The following is a 13,388-nucleotide window of genomic DNA, read 5'->3' as shown; positions in this document are numbered from 1 at the left end:
CCCTGTGGCAACTGAGGGGCAGCTCTTTCTCCTGAAAACACTCTGGCACCACTAGCAAAAAGTTAAGACTGATAAGATGCCAAAAATGCTTGTAAAATACAGATTCTTACTCCTGAGGGAATTCTGAAACAAAGAATTAAAAATTCTGCAAAATTCTGCATATTTTGTCAAAATAACAAAATATCATCACACGAGTTTCAATTATTTTTGGTCATTTATTTCAAAATACATGTCAGCAAGTATGTCTATAACAATACAGACAACAAAAAAGATTCAGAAAATGTTTTTGCCAAATAGATTCCTTACTTGGCATATTAATACAGAAGTCTGAGTAATATTTCATTTAAACTACAATACACAACCATATTTTGAGACCCCCCAGAAGCAGTGCAAAGGCTGTGAGGAGTCAGTGGTAGTGGAGGAGCTGAGGAAGACGGAAATAATTGCTGGGAAAGAGACTGTGTGTGAACTTGGAAGGTTGCTGGGTATGGGTAGGAAAAGTATGGAAAAGGTTTTTTGGGGGGAGCAGGAAAGGACTGTTGGGGAACTTCCCCCATGCAGACCCTGGATGACCCCTAGGCTCTCCCATTCGGTCAGGCACAAGTGTCCCTCCACCTCCACTCAGACACCCACCCCCCATGCCCACGTGGCCCTGCACCCCATCCCTATGTGTCTCTGTGCCCCGGCTCAGCCACCCCCTGTCCCTATATTGTCCTGCACCCCCTCCCTCTATCCCTGTGTATCTTAGTGCCCTTCTCAGCCACCCCTCTGCCCATGTGGCCCTGCACCTCCTTCCCCTCAGTGGCCTTGCACCTCCACTCCCATTGAGCCCTTTCCCTAGTCTGTCCTCACCTACCAGCTCTTATGAGCCTCTGTCTGACTCCCCATTGCCCCTCTCTCCTGATCTGGTGCTATGAAGAAGGCAGGCTCTTTCTCTTCCCTAATTAGAAGAATCTGCTGCATTCTATTGCCCCAGCACCCTCTGGTGGGCAAAAGGCAGAACTGCAGAAACTTTTCAACAGAAGCTTTTTCTGCACAAAAATTTTAAAATATGCTTGGCTTATTAATTATATGCGCATGCAGTGGCACAGAATTTCCCCAGGAGTATCAGATGGCAGCTCCCAGATACCTTGGCCTTGCCTGTAAAGAGCTGCTGGACTGCTTCTGCAGTGACAACAGGGCGTCCAGGCACCACTGTTCCTCACCAGCCTTATGGGATAACCCCTAGTGCAGTGCCTCCCCTACCAGCATGTCACAAGCTTCAGGCGAATACAAAGTACTGTAAAAAGAAACAGCTGTTTTCCAGATCTCAGCAGGATCAGCCATCAGATGACCATGCATAAATGTTGATAAATGCAAAATAATGCACATTGAAAAACATAATCCCAGCTATACATATAAAATGATGGGGTCTAAATTAGCTGTTACTGCTCAAGAAAGAGATCTTGGAGTCATTGTGGATAGTTCTCTGAAAATGTCCGCTCAGTGTACAGCAGCAGTCAAAAAAGAGAACAGAATGTTGGAAATCATTAGGAAAGGGATAGAAAATAAGACAGAAAATATCATATTGCCTCTATATAAATCCGTGGTATACCCACATCTTGAATACTGCCTGCAGATGTGGTCGCCCCATTTCTAAGTGGAATTGGAAAAGGTTCAGAAAAGAGCAAGAAAAAATATTAGGGTTATGGAACAGCTTCTATGTGAGGAGTGATTAATAAGACTAGGACTTTTCAGCTTGGAAAAGAGAAGACTAAGGCAGGATATGATAGAGGTCTATAAAATCATGACTAGTGTCAAGAAAGTGAATTAGGAAGTGTTATTTACTCCTCCTCATAACACAAGAACTAGGGGTCACCATATGAAATTAATAGGCAGCAAGTTTAAAACAAACAAAAGGAAATATTTCTTCACACAATGCGCAGTCAGCCTGTGGATCTCTTTGCCAGGCCAAGACTACAACAGGGTTCAAAAAAGAGCTAGATAAGTTCATGGAGAATAGATCCACCAATGGTTATTAATCATGATGGATGGGGATGCAAAACCATGCTCTGAAGTGTCCCCAGCCTATGTTTGCCAGAAGCTGGGAATGGGCGACAGGGGATGGATCACTTGATGACTACCTGTTCTGTTCATTCCCTCTGAAGCACCTGGCATTGGCCACTGTCAGAAGACAGGATATTGGGCTAGATGGACTATTGATCTGACCCAGTATCGCTATTCTTATGTTCTTACCTGGCAGCCGTAGGCAAAAAAGCTGTCCTCTGTCTGTAGATCTTTTTCTCCAACTCAACTCCAAAAAAAACCTTGTGGGAGTGTTAATTTCATGCAGTTGAGTAAAATGGGCCTGAATTAGGGCTCCTTGCACATTCTTTTCCAAGAAGCATCACAGGAGCTGGCACTTCTCATTTAAGGTTTGGTTAATCTACACTGGGTTTCCCACATCAAAGCTGCCAGGAAGGCCCAAGTGGTCTCAATTCAGGCCACTCATATCCTGATACAAGGATTGCATGGCAGCCTGGATATACTGCCTCCCACTGCCGAAGACCCAAGGCCCTCGGAATCCTCTGGGCAGCCCTGGTTTCAATACATGTTTCCACTTGGAGGAGCGACCCTGCACAATCTCCTTCACAAAGAGGATCTGTGTTCCTGCATCCTGGGAAAAGAGAACAGTTACCCCAGCAGAACACTAGAGCCATGATTCAAGAAAGATTCCCTGCCCCATTCCTTCAATCAATTCTCCTGATTATCAAGGTCTGAATGTGCCATAGACTTACAGACTTTAGGGTCAGAAGGGACCAATATGATCATCTAGTCTGACCTCCTGCACAAAGTAGGCCACAGAATCCTACCCATCCACTTCTATAACAAACCCCTAACCTATGTCTGAGTTAATGAAGTCTTCAAATTGTGGTTTGAAGACCTCAAGCTGCAGACAATCCACCAGCAAGTGACCCATGCCCAAAGCTGCAGAGGAAGGCGAAAAACCTGCAGGGCCTCTGCCAATCTGCCCCGGAGGAAAATTCCTTCCTGACCCCAAATATGGCGATCAGCTAAACCCTGAGCATGTGGGCAAGACTCACCAGCCAGCACTCAGAAAAGAATTCTCTGCAGTAACTCAGATCCCATCCCATCTAACATCCCATCATAGACCACTGGGCATACTTACCTGCTGATAATCAAAGATCAATTGCCAAAATTAAGCTATCTCATTATACCATCCCCTCCATGAACTTATCAAGCTTAGTCTTAAAGCCAGATATGTCTTTTGCCCCCACTACTCCCCTTGGAAGGCTGTCCCAGAACTTCACTCCTCTAATGGTTAGAAACCTTTGTCTAATTTCAAGTCTAAACTTCCTAGTGTCCAGTTTATACCCATTTGTTCTTGTGTCTACATTGGTACTAAGCTTAAATAATTCCTCTCCCTCCCTAATATTAATCCCTCTGATATATTTATGAAGAGCAAGCATATCCCCCCTCAACCCTCTTTTGGTTAGGCTAAACAAGCCAAGCTCTTTGAGTCTCCTTTCAAAAGACAGGTTTTCCATTCCTCGGATCATCCTAGCAGCCCGTCTCTGAATCTGTTCCAGTTTGAATTCATCCTTCTTAAATATGGGAGACCAGAACTGCACACAGTATTCCAGATGAGGTCTCACCAGTGCCTTATATAATGGTACTAACACCTCCTTATCTTTGCTGGAAATACCTCGCCTGATGCATCCTAAAACTGCATTAGCTTTTTTAACGGCCATATCACATTGGCAGCTCATAGTCATCCTGTGATCAACCAATACTCCAAGGCCCTTCTCCTCCTCTGTTGCTTCCAACTGATGTGTCCCCAATTTATAACTAAAATTCTTGTTATTAATCCCTAAATGCATGACCTTGCACTTTTCACTATTAAATTTCATCCTATTACTATTACTCCAGTTTACAAGGTCATCCAGATCTTCCTGTATGATATCCTGGTCCTTATCTGTGTTAGCAATACCTCCCAGCTTTGTGTCATCCACAAACTTTATTAGCACATTCCCACTTTTTGTGCCAAGGGCAGTAATAAAAAGGTTAAATAAGATTGGTCCCAAAACTGATTCCTGAGGAACTCCACTAGTAACCTCCTTCCAGCCTGACAGTTCACCCTTCAGTATGACCCATTGTAGTCTCCCCTTTAACCAGTTCCTTATCCACCTTTCAATTTTCATATTGATCCCCATCTTTTCCAATTTAACTAATAATTCCCCATGTGAAACCGTGTCAAATGCCTTATTGAAATCGAGGTAAATTAGATCTACTGCATTTCCTTTGTCTAAATAATCTGTCACCTTCTCAAAGAAGGAGATCAGGTTGGTTTGGCACGATCTACCTTTTGAAAAACCATGTTGTAATTTGTCCCAATTACCATTGACCTCAATGTCTTTAACTACTTTCTTCTTCAAAATTTTTTCCAAGACATTACATACTACAGATGTCAAACTAACAGGCCTATAGTTACTCGGATCACTTTTTTCCCCTTTCTTAAAGATAGGAACTATGTTAGCAATTCTCCAGTCGTATGGTACAACCCCTGAGTTTACCGATTCATTAAAAATTCTTGCTAATGGGCTTGCTGTCATAAACAGATAGCTAAGGGTTAATGTTCTTTTACCTGGAAAGGAGTAACCTGAAACACCTGACCAGAGGACCAATCAGGAAATAAGATTTTTTCAAATCTGGGTGGAGGGAAGTTTGTGTCTGAGTTCTTTGTTTCTTTGTGTTCTGCCTGTACTCTCTCTTGGCTATGAGAAGATTTCTGTCTCCTGCTTTCTAATCTTCTGTTTCCAAGTTGTAAGTACAAAGATAGGAAGACCATAGGTTTGGGTTTTTTGTATTTACATGTGTGTAGTTGCTGGAATGTGTTAAATTGTATTCTTTATGGATAAGGCTGTTTATTCATATTTCTTTTAAGCAATTGACCCTGTATTTGTCACCTTAATACAGAGAGACCATTTTTATGTATTTTTTCTTTCTTTTTATATAAAGCTTTCTTTTTAAGACCTGTTGGAGTTTTTCTTTAGTGGGGTACTCCAGGGAATTGAGTTGCAGCTCACCAGGGAATTGGTGGGAGGAAGAAGTCAGGGGGAAATCTGTGTGTGTTAGATTTACTAGCCTGACTTTGCATTCCCTCTGGGTGAAGAGGGAAGTACTTGTGTTTCCAGGACTGGAAACAGGGAGAGTAGCATCCCTCTGTTTAGATTCACGGAGCTTGCTTCTGTGTATCTCTCCAGGAACCCAGGGAGGGAACACCTGGAAGGGAGAAGGGAAGGGAAATGGTTTATTCCCCTTTGTTGTGAGACTCAAGGAATTTGGGTCTTGGGGTCCCCAGGGAAGGTTTTTGGGGGGACCAGAGTGCCCCAAAACACTCTAATTTTTTGGGTGGTGGCAGCTTTACCAGGTCCAAGCTGGTAACTAAGCTTGGAGGTTTTCATGCTAACCCCCATATTTGGGACGCTAAGGTCCAAATCTGGGAATAGGTTATGACACTTGCAATTTCATGTGCCAGTTCCTTTAATATTCTTGGATGAAGATTATCTGGGCCCTCCGATTTTGTCCCATTAAGCTGTCCAAGTTTGGCTTCTACCTCAGATGTGGTAATATCTACCTCCATAGCCTCATTCCCATTTGTCATCCTGCCATTATCCCTAAGCGTCTCATTAGCCTTATTAAAGACTGAGGCAAAGTATTTATTTAGATATTGGGCCATGCCTAGATTATCCTTAACCTCCATTCCATCCTCAGTGTGTAGCGGTCCCACTTTTTCTTTCTTTGTTTTCTTCTTATTTATATGGCTATAGAACCTTTTACTATTGGTTTTAATTCCCTTTGCAAGGTCCAACTCTACATGGCTTTTAGCCTTTCTCACTTTATCCCTGCATGTTCTGACTTCACTAAGGTAGCTTTCCTTGCTGACTCTGCCCATCTTCCACTCCTTGTAGGCTTTCTGCTTTTTCTTAATCACCTCTCTGAGATGCTTGCTCATCCAGCTTGGTCTACAACTCCTGCCTATGTTTTTTTTCCCCTTTCTTGGGATGCAGGCTTCTGATAGTTTCTGCAGTTGCGACTTAAAGTAATTCCAGGACTCCTCCGCATTTAGATCAACAAGTTCTTCAGTCCAATCCACTTCCCTAACTAATTTCCTTAATTCTTTAAAGTTAGCCCTTTTGAAGTCAAAAATCCTAGTCCCAGACCTATTTTTGTTTATCCTTCCATCTAGTTTGAACTGAATTAGCTCATGATCACTCGAACCAAGGTTGTCCCCTACAACCGTTTCTTCTATGAGGTCCTCACTACTCACCAAAACCAAATCTAAAATGGCATCCCCTCTTGTTGGTTCTTCAACTACTTGGTGAAGAAATTCATCAGCTATCACATCCAGAAAAATTTGAGCCCTATTATTCTTACTAGCACTTGTCCTCCAGAAGTTAAAGTCTCCCATGATCACACAATTCCTATTAGTGTTTACTTCATTAAAAACATTAAAGAGGTCTCTATCCATATCCCAATCAGATCCTGGCGGTCTGTAGCACACCCCAAGCACTATCTCAGGGGAGGTTCTAGTAGCTTTCTTTCCCAGTGTGATTTTTGCCCAGACAGACTCTTTCTTATCCATTCCATCACTTCTTATTTCTTTACAGTTAACCTCATCATTGATATACAATGCTACTCCACCACCTTTTCCTTTATTTCTGTCTTTCCTAAACAGCACATAGTCTTCAATACCTGTACTCCAGTCATGACTACTATTCCACCATGTTTCTGTTATCCCTATAATATCCGGTTTCACTTCCTGCACCAGTTGCTCTAGTTCCTCCATTTTGTTACCTAGGCTCCTCACATTAGTGTACAGACATCTTAATTTTTGCCGTTTGGCTTCACTGACATTCTTTACCCACTTAGGCACAGACATTCTACCACCAGCATCACCTGTTAGACTGATATCTACACTACCCTTCCTCCTTATGTCAATTCTTCTGTCCACGGCTGTATCCCCTCTTACTTTGTTTTCTTCCCTCTCAAGGTTAAATTCTGGTGTGGAGATCACCTGGACATCTCCCAACCATCTCCCCCAAATTCCTAGTTTAAAGCTCTCTTAATCAGTTGGGCGAGCCTCCATCCTAGAAGTCTGTTTCTCTCCTTACTCAGGTGAAATCCATCCCGAGAGAACAGTCTTCTGTCCATAAATGCTTCCCAGTGGCCGTACATCCCAAAGCCCTCCTTATAGCACCACTGCCTGAGCCATCTGTTGATCACCATAATCTTGTCACACCTTTGTTGCTCTTCTCTAGGAACCGGCAGAATCCCACTGAAGATCACCTGAGCCTCGATTTCCTTAAGCATCTTCCCCAGTCTGGCATAGTCTCCCTTGATACGTTCCAATGAGAATCTAGCCATATCATTCGTTCCCACATGAAGGACAATCAATGGATTCTTTCCTGCTCGCGTTAGGATCCTTTTCAGCCTCAAGTCCACACCCCGTATCTTAGCACTCGGCAGACAGCACACCCTTCTGTTCTCTGGATCAGCTCTAGTTACAGGCCTGTCTATTCTTCTCAGTAAGTCTCCAATCACGTAGACCTGCCTTTTCCTGGTGACAGTGTGATTCTCCGGTCTATCCCCTGCACCCACTGGCTGCAAGTCCTCTCGATTCCTATTCACCCTTGCAGTCCTCCTGGGGCTCATATTTGGTGTTGCCTCCATTGACTCCACCCCTCTTCCTGTAGGACTAGCAACTCTTCTTTTTTTCCTTGCCCTCTCTCCTTCAGCGGCCACCTGCTGTGCCCCTTCTTCATTTTCCAACTCTGCAAACCTGTTCCTGAGTTCTATTTCTCCTTCACTGGCCCATCTTTTCCTCTGCCTGGTTCTCTTAGTCACATGCTTCCACCATCCACTTTGCTCACCCAGGAGTCTCTCTTCAGAATTCTTTGGTCCTGCTTCCATCTGCAAGTCTGAACTTATCCCTTCAGCCTCCTCATGTCTTTGCTCCATCATCTGCTCGAACCCCCTTCTAAACTCAACCAGAGTTTCCACCTGCATCTCCAGTCCCTGGATCTTTTCTTCCATCAGCTCTATCAGGCGGCACTTCATGCAGACAAAACTCTTTTCAGGTACCCCCTCCATGATCATGTACATGCCACAGCTTCCACATCCAGTCATCCTCATTGTGTCTTTCACTGCTGCTTCTGTATCAGTCATAGACTTCCCACCTAAAACCTGGTAGTCCAAGAAACACAAAACAAAACAAACCCCCAACAGGCACCAGAACACTGGCAGACCACCACCCACTCCCTTATCTAGCCTGCCAGTTCCTCTGCCTAGGCCTCTTAGTCTCCTCCACAACCTCCCCCTCTAAACACCCTCTGAAACTCATAGACTCATAGACTCTAGGACTGGAAGGGACCTCGAAAGGTCATCGAGTCCAGTTCCCTGCCCTCATGGCAGGACCAAATACTATCTAGACCATCCCTAATAGACATTTATCTAACCTACTCTTAAATATCTCCAGAGATGGGGATTGCACAACTTCCCTAGGCAATCTATTCCAGTGTTTAACTACCCTGACAGTTAGGAACTTTTTCCTAATGTCCAACCTAAATCTCCCTTGCTGCAGTTTAAGCCCATTGCTTCTTGTTCTATCAAGTTTTCTCCCTCCTCCTGATGACACCCTTTTAGATACCTGAAAACTGCTATCATATCCCCTCTCAGTCTTCTCTTTTCCAAACTAAACAAACTCAATTCCTTCAGCCTTCCTTCATAGGTCATGTTCTCAAGACCTTTAATCATTCTTGTTGCTCTTCTCTGGACCCTCTCCAGACTCCTCTGTTTGCTGGCTGCTGTGCTGCTGCAGCTGTCTATGCCGCTGCCTGACTGGCTGGCTACTTTTATAGGACCCCTAAGCAGGTAAGCCCCTCCCCCTAAACAGGGCTCAGTTTCTCTCCCAGCACACTGCCCCTAGCAGGCTCCACACATACAAACTACACAATACAATACACAAACTACAAAACCCTGCTCCTCCAAGAAAACTCCCTCTGAAACTCCCCTGTTTACAGCTCTGTTTGCTGGCTGCTGTGCTGCTGCAGCTGTCTATGCATCTGCATAATGACAACATCAGCCTGTATTTGTCTGAAAAAATCAGAGAATTGTGCCCTTTTATGACCATCCTGGCATCCATTAATGTTTAGAGAGGCAAAGCTGAGCAGCACCATAGAGACTAAAAGGACAGTGCCACACAGCAGAGAAACCACAGAAAGTGGAGGTAGTTCGAACAAAATGAAGCTGATACATCTTGAACAATCCCAGCACACTTCCTCACCTTGCTCAACAACTCTTTGAGATGGAAATGTTTTCTACAATCAACTGAGGTATGTCTCAAGACAAGGGCAACTAAGTGTACAAAGTGCTGTAAATTAGGGGAATACACCTCAATCTCAACTCCCTGCTTGCCTTTAGTGCTATCCAAAAAATCACTGATCTCCTTCACCCTGTACCCCCTTCCTATCAAGCTGACCAGCTGGAACATCAGGAGTCAGAGAGATCATTGCCATTCTCTTCATCTCCCTCAGACTCCAACAGCTCAGAAGAACATTGAGCCACATTCTCATCATCCACGAAGGAGAGAGATTCCATGAGAGCAACTGGAAAATCTATTTTCCCAAGAAGGGTAGGCAGTGCAGCCCCAAGCCTGGATTACAGAATGTAGGATCTAGGGCTTGAAGACTCACCAGGCACAATACATGCCTCACGTTTGGGTTCTTGAAGCCTAACAGAATCATCCTAATAACAGACACTACCTTCCCATAACAAGAGATCAGACACTAGTGTCTCATTGTGAAAGAAAGGGGGGGGGCAACTGGGAAAAAAACTACTTTAGTAGCAGGAGTAAATAAGGGAAAAACTTCAACAAAAGACTCCTGGATCCAGAGCCTCTCCTGTACCAAATGTTTCACAAACTGCTCCTGGGTCAGGAAAATCACTGCAGATTTTACTCATTTGAGAGACAGATTTTATATTAGCACAGTCAATAACCTTACTTACACTCGGCAACACATCATATGTGGTGCAGTAGACATCAGGCTCACACCCCCATGACTGCAGGTATGTCATGGTATAATTCCCCAGTCTGAACTTTAGAGTCCCAAAAATGGGGTACCAGAATGAATTCCTCTAAGCTTAATTACCAGCTTAGATCTGATAAGCTGCCACCACCCAAAAAATTATAGTGTTTTGGGGCACTCTGGTCCCCCCCAAAACCTTCCCTGGGAACCCCAAGACCCAAATTCCTTGAGTCTTACAACAAAGGGGAATAAACCATTTACCCCCCTTCTCCTTTCTTCCTCCCAGATCTTTCCCGCCCTGGGTACACTAGGAGATCACCGTGATTCAAACTCCTTGAATCACAACACAGAGAAAACAGATTTGTTTCCCCCCCCTTCTCTCCCCCTCCCAGGCGTTCCCTCCCTGGGCTATTCTGGAGAGATAGACAGATTCAAGCTCCGTGAATCTAAACAAAGGGATTCCTCCTTTCCCCCCCTCCCTTCTCTTTCCCTGTCTACCACCAATTCCCTGGTAAGTCAAACTCAATTCCCTTGAGCCTCAACAAGGGGAAAAAATCAAACAGGTCTTAAAAAGCAAAACTTTTAATAAAAAGAAAGAAAAAAAAGTAAAAGTTGTCTCTGTAATTTAGATGATAAAAGTTACAGGGTCTTTCTGCTTATAGACACTAGAGAGAAGCCTCCCCCCAGCAAAAATATAATTTAAAATACTTCCAGCAAAATACACATTTGCAAACACAGAAAACAATCAAAAGACTATAACCGCCTTTCCTACTTAATACTCACTATTCTGAATATATAAGAGACTATAGCAGGGAGATTGGCAAGAAACCTGGTTGCACGTCTAGTCCCTTTCAGGACTCAGAGAGAACAAAGCAAAACCCAAAAAACACAAACAAAGGCTTCACTCCACCAAGGTTTGAAAGTATCTTGTTTCCTGATTGGTCCTCTGGTCAGGTGTTTTTGGTTCCGTGTTTGTTAACCCTTTACAGGTAAAAGAGACATTAACCCTTAACTATCTGTTTATGACAAGGTCATATCACTAAACCCATCTGAAGTGGAAGCCAGGGAGAAACCCTCTCCCCCATGCCCTTCAAGGAAAAGTGGGTGAGGAACGAGCAACCTCCCTAAAACAAAGAAACACCAAGTAACACCAAAAACAAACACAGACTATCAGAAACAAAGCTAGTGCACACAGCACGTACCAAACACAGCCTCACTCTCAGAAACTCCCACAATCCTGAAAGGAAGTGTGTAGTTGTAGGGATAATACTGTTTTATTTATTAGAACAAAGTTCCTTGTTCAGTGTTAGAAGAAAATTTCTCTCTCGGCAATTCTTTTCCATTGTCACATGTGGGGGGAGGGTGCCCTATTTCAGCTACTAACAGATGCCACCATGGTTCAGGGCTGCTGTTGATATCAACAGGAAAGTGTTGAAATGAGCAGAATGCAAACCCCACAGTTCTGAGTTCTGTTTCTAATTTGAACACATGGTGATGGAGTGGGCCCCAAAGTATGCTTAATTTTCTCTAAATACATTCTGTAATTTCAGCTGGACATAGTGTCCTTCTGCATGTCCTGTCCCAAACTATTATGCCATGTTGCTGTCTGCTGTTAAACAGTTGCTACATTCTACCCCAGAGGTGGCTGTATTTCACCGGTGGTTGAATTATCAGTACATGAGCTATAAGCCAAATTTCTTGCTGGTGTCAACTGACCCAGCTCCATCAGAAATTGAAGGGTGATACATCAACAATTTGAGATTAAGTGTTAGCCCTGATTCAGCCAGGTACCCAAGTATGCGTCTAACTTTAATTTTAAGCGTGTGCTTAGACCCATTGATATCCATGGAGCTAGGCCAATATATACCAGGGAAGAATTTGGATAATATCCTATATAGGGATAATTCAAGCACCACTGATATGAAGCCAGCATAGGGTAGAATTTAATTAATGACACTGCTTATGTGCTTAAAGATAGGAATGTGAAATCTGGCCTTTTGTGTGCTTTTACCCTATACTATACAGATTTCATGGGGGAGACCAGCCTTTCTCAAATTGGGGGTCCTGACCAAAAAGGGAGTTGCAGAGGGGTCGCAAGCTTATTGTAGGGGTCGTGGTATTGGCACCCTTACTTCTGTGCTGCCTTCTGAGCTGAGCAGCTGGAGAGTGGCGGCTGTTGGCCAGGCACCCAACTTTGAAGACAATACCTCACCAGCAGCAGTGCAGAAGTAAGGGTGGCAATACCATACCATGTCGTCCTGAATTCTGCTCCTGGAGGAAGCTCTGCCTTCATACCTGGGCTCCCGTCCAGGAGCAACCACTCTCCAGCTGCCCAGCTCTGAAGGCAGCATCGCTGCCAGCAGCAGCACAGAAATAAGGATAGAAGTCCTGCCACCCCGCAAGAACCTTGTGACCCCCCCCACAACTTCTTTTTGGGTCAAGACCCCTACAATTACAACATTGTGAAATTTCAGATTTACCCATTCGTTTGTAAGCTGACTCCCCCCCAAAATGGATAGGTAAAAATAGCAAAAACTGTATGACCTTTTCATAAATTGACCCTATATTTCAGGGGTCGGCAAACTTTGGCTCCCGGCCCGTCAGGGTAAGCCACCGGCGGGTCAGGATGTTTTGTTTACTTGGAGCTTCTGCAGGCATGGAGCCCCTCAGCTCTCTGTGGCCGTGGTTCACCATTCCCAGTCAATGCTCCCATTGGCTGGGAACGGTGAATCGCGGCCTCAGAATGCTCCTGGTAAACAAAACAACAATGTTTTAGATATTCAATTAAATGATTACATAGAGTTTAAAATCATCAAAGTTTGGTGTAGACAAGTTTATAAGCTGACCCCCACTCTTTGATGCGTCACTTTTTTACCAAAAATATTCGTCTTATGAATGAGTATATATGGTAAATAGCTGAAATCATGAAATTTATTATTTTTCAAATCCCATGACCATGAAATTGTCCAAAATAGACCATGAATTTGGTAGGACCCTATACATAGGTATAAAATCTTATCCCTAAACAATATAGTTATACTGTTGCAAAAGCTGTGTGTAGACCAGGCCAAAGGAATAAATATCGTATCTTTTATCCTCAGAGACTCAAACCTGAGGCACCTGGCACTTCTCAATAATTGCTTTGCAAAAGAATAAAACTCCTGTGACCACAAAATACTCAATTAGCCTTATGACTAGATATGCTGAATGAATAAACATGAATATGTGAGTAACTGAGCAAATAGAACAGACAGCATCTTTCTGCTTTAAAAAGAAACAAGCCAGATAATGAAAAAATAA

The sequence above is a fragment of the Gopherus evgoodei genome, chromosome 3, assembly GCF_007399415.2.
Source record: "Gopherus evgoodei ecotype Sinaloan lineage chromosome 3, rGopEvg1_v1.p, whole genome shotgun sequence".
Taxonomy (NCBI): domain Eukaryota; kingdom Metazoa; phylum Chordata; order Testudines; family Testudinidae; genus Gopherus; species Gopherus evgoodei.
This window is presented reverse-complemented; position numbering follows the sequence as displayed.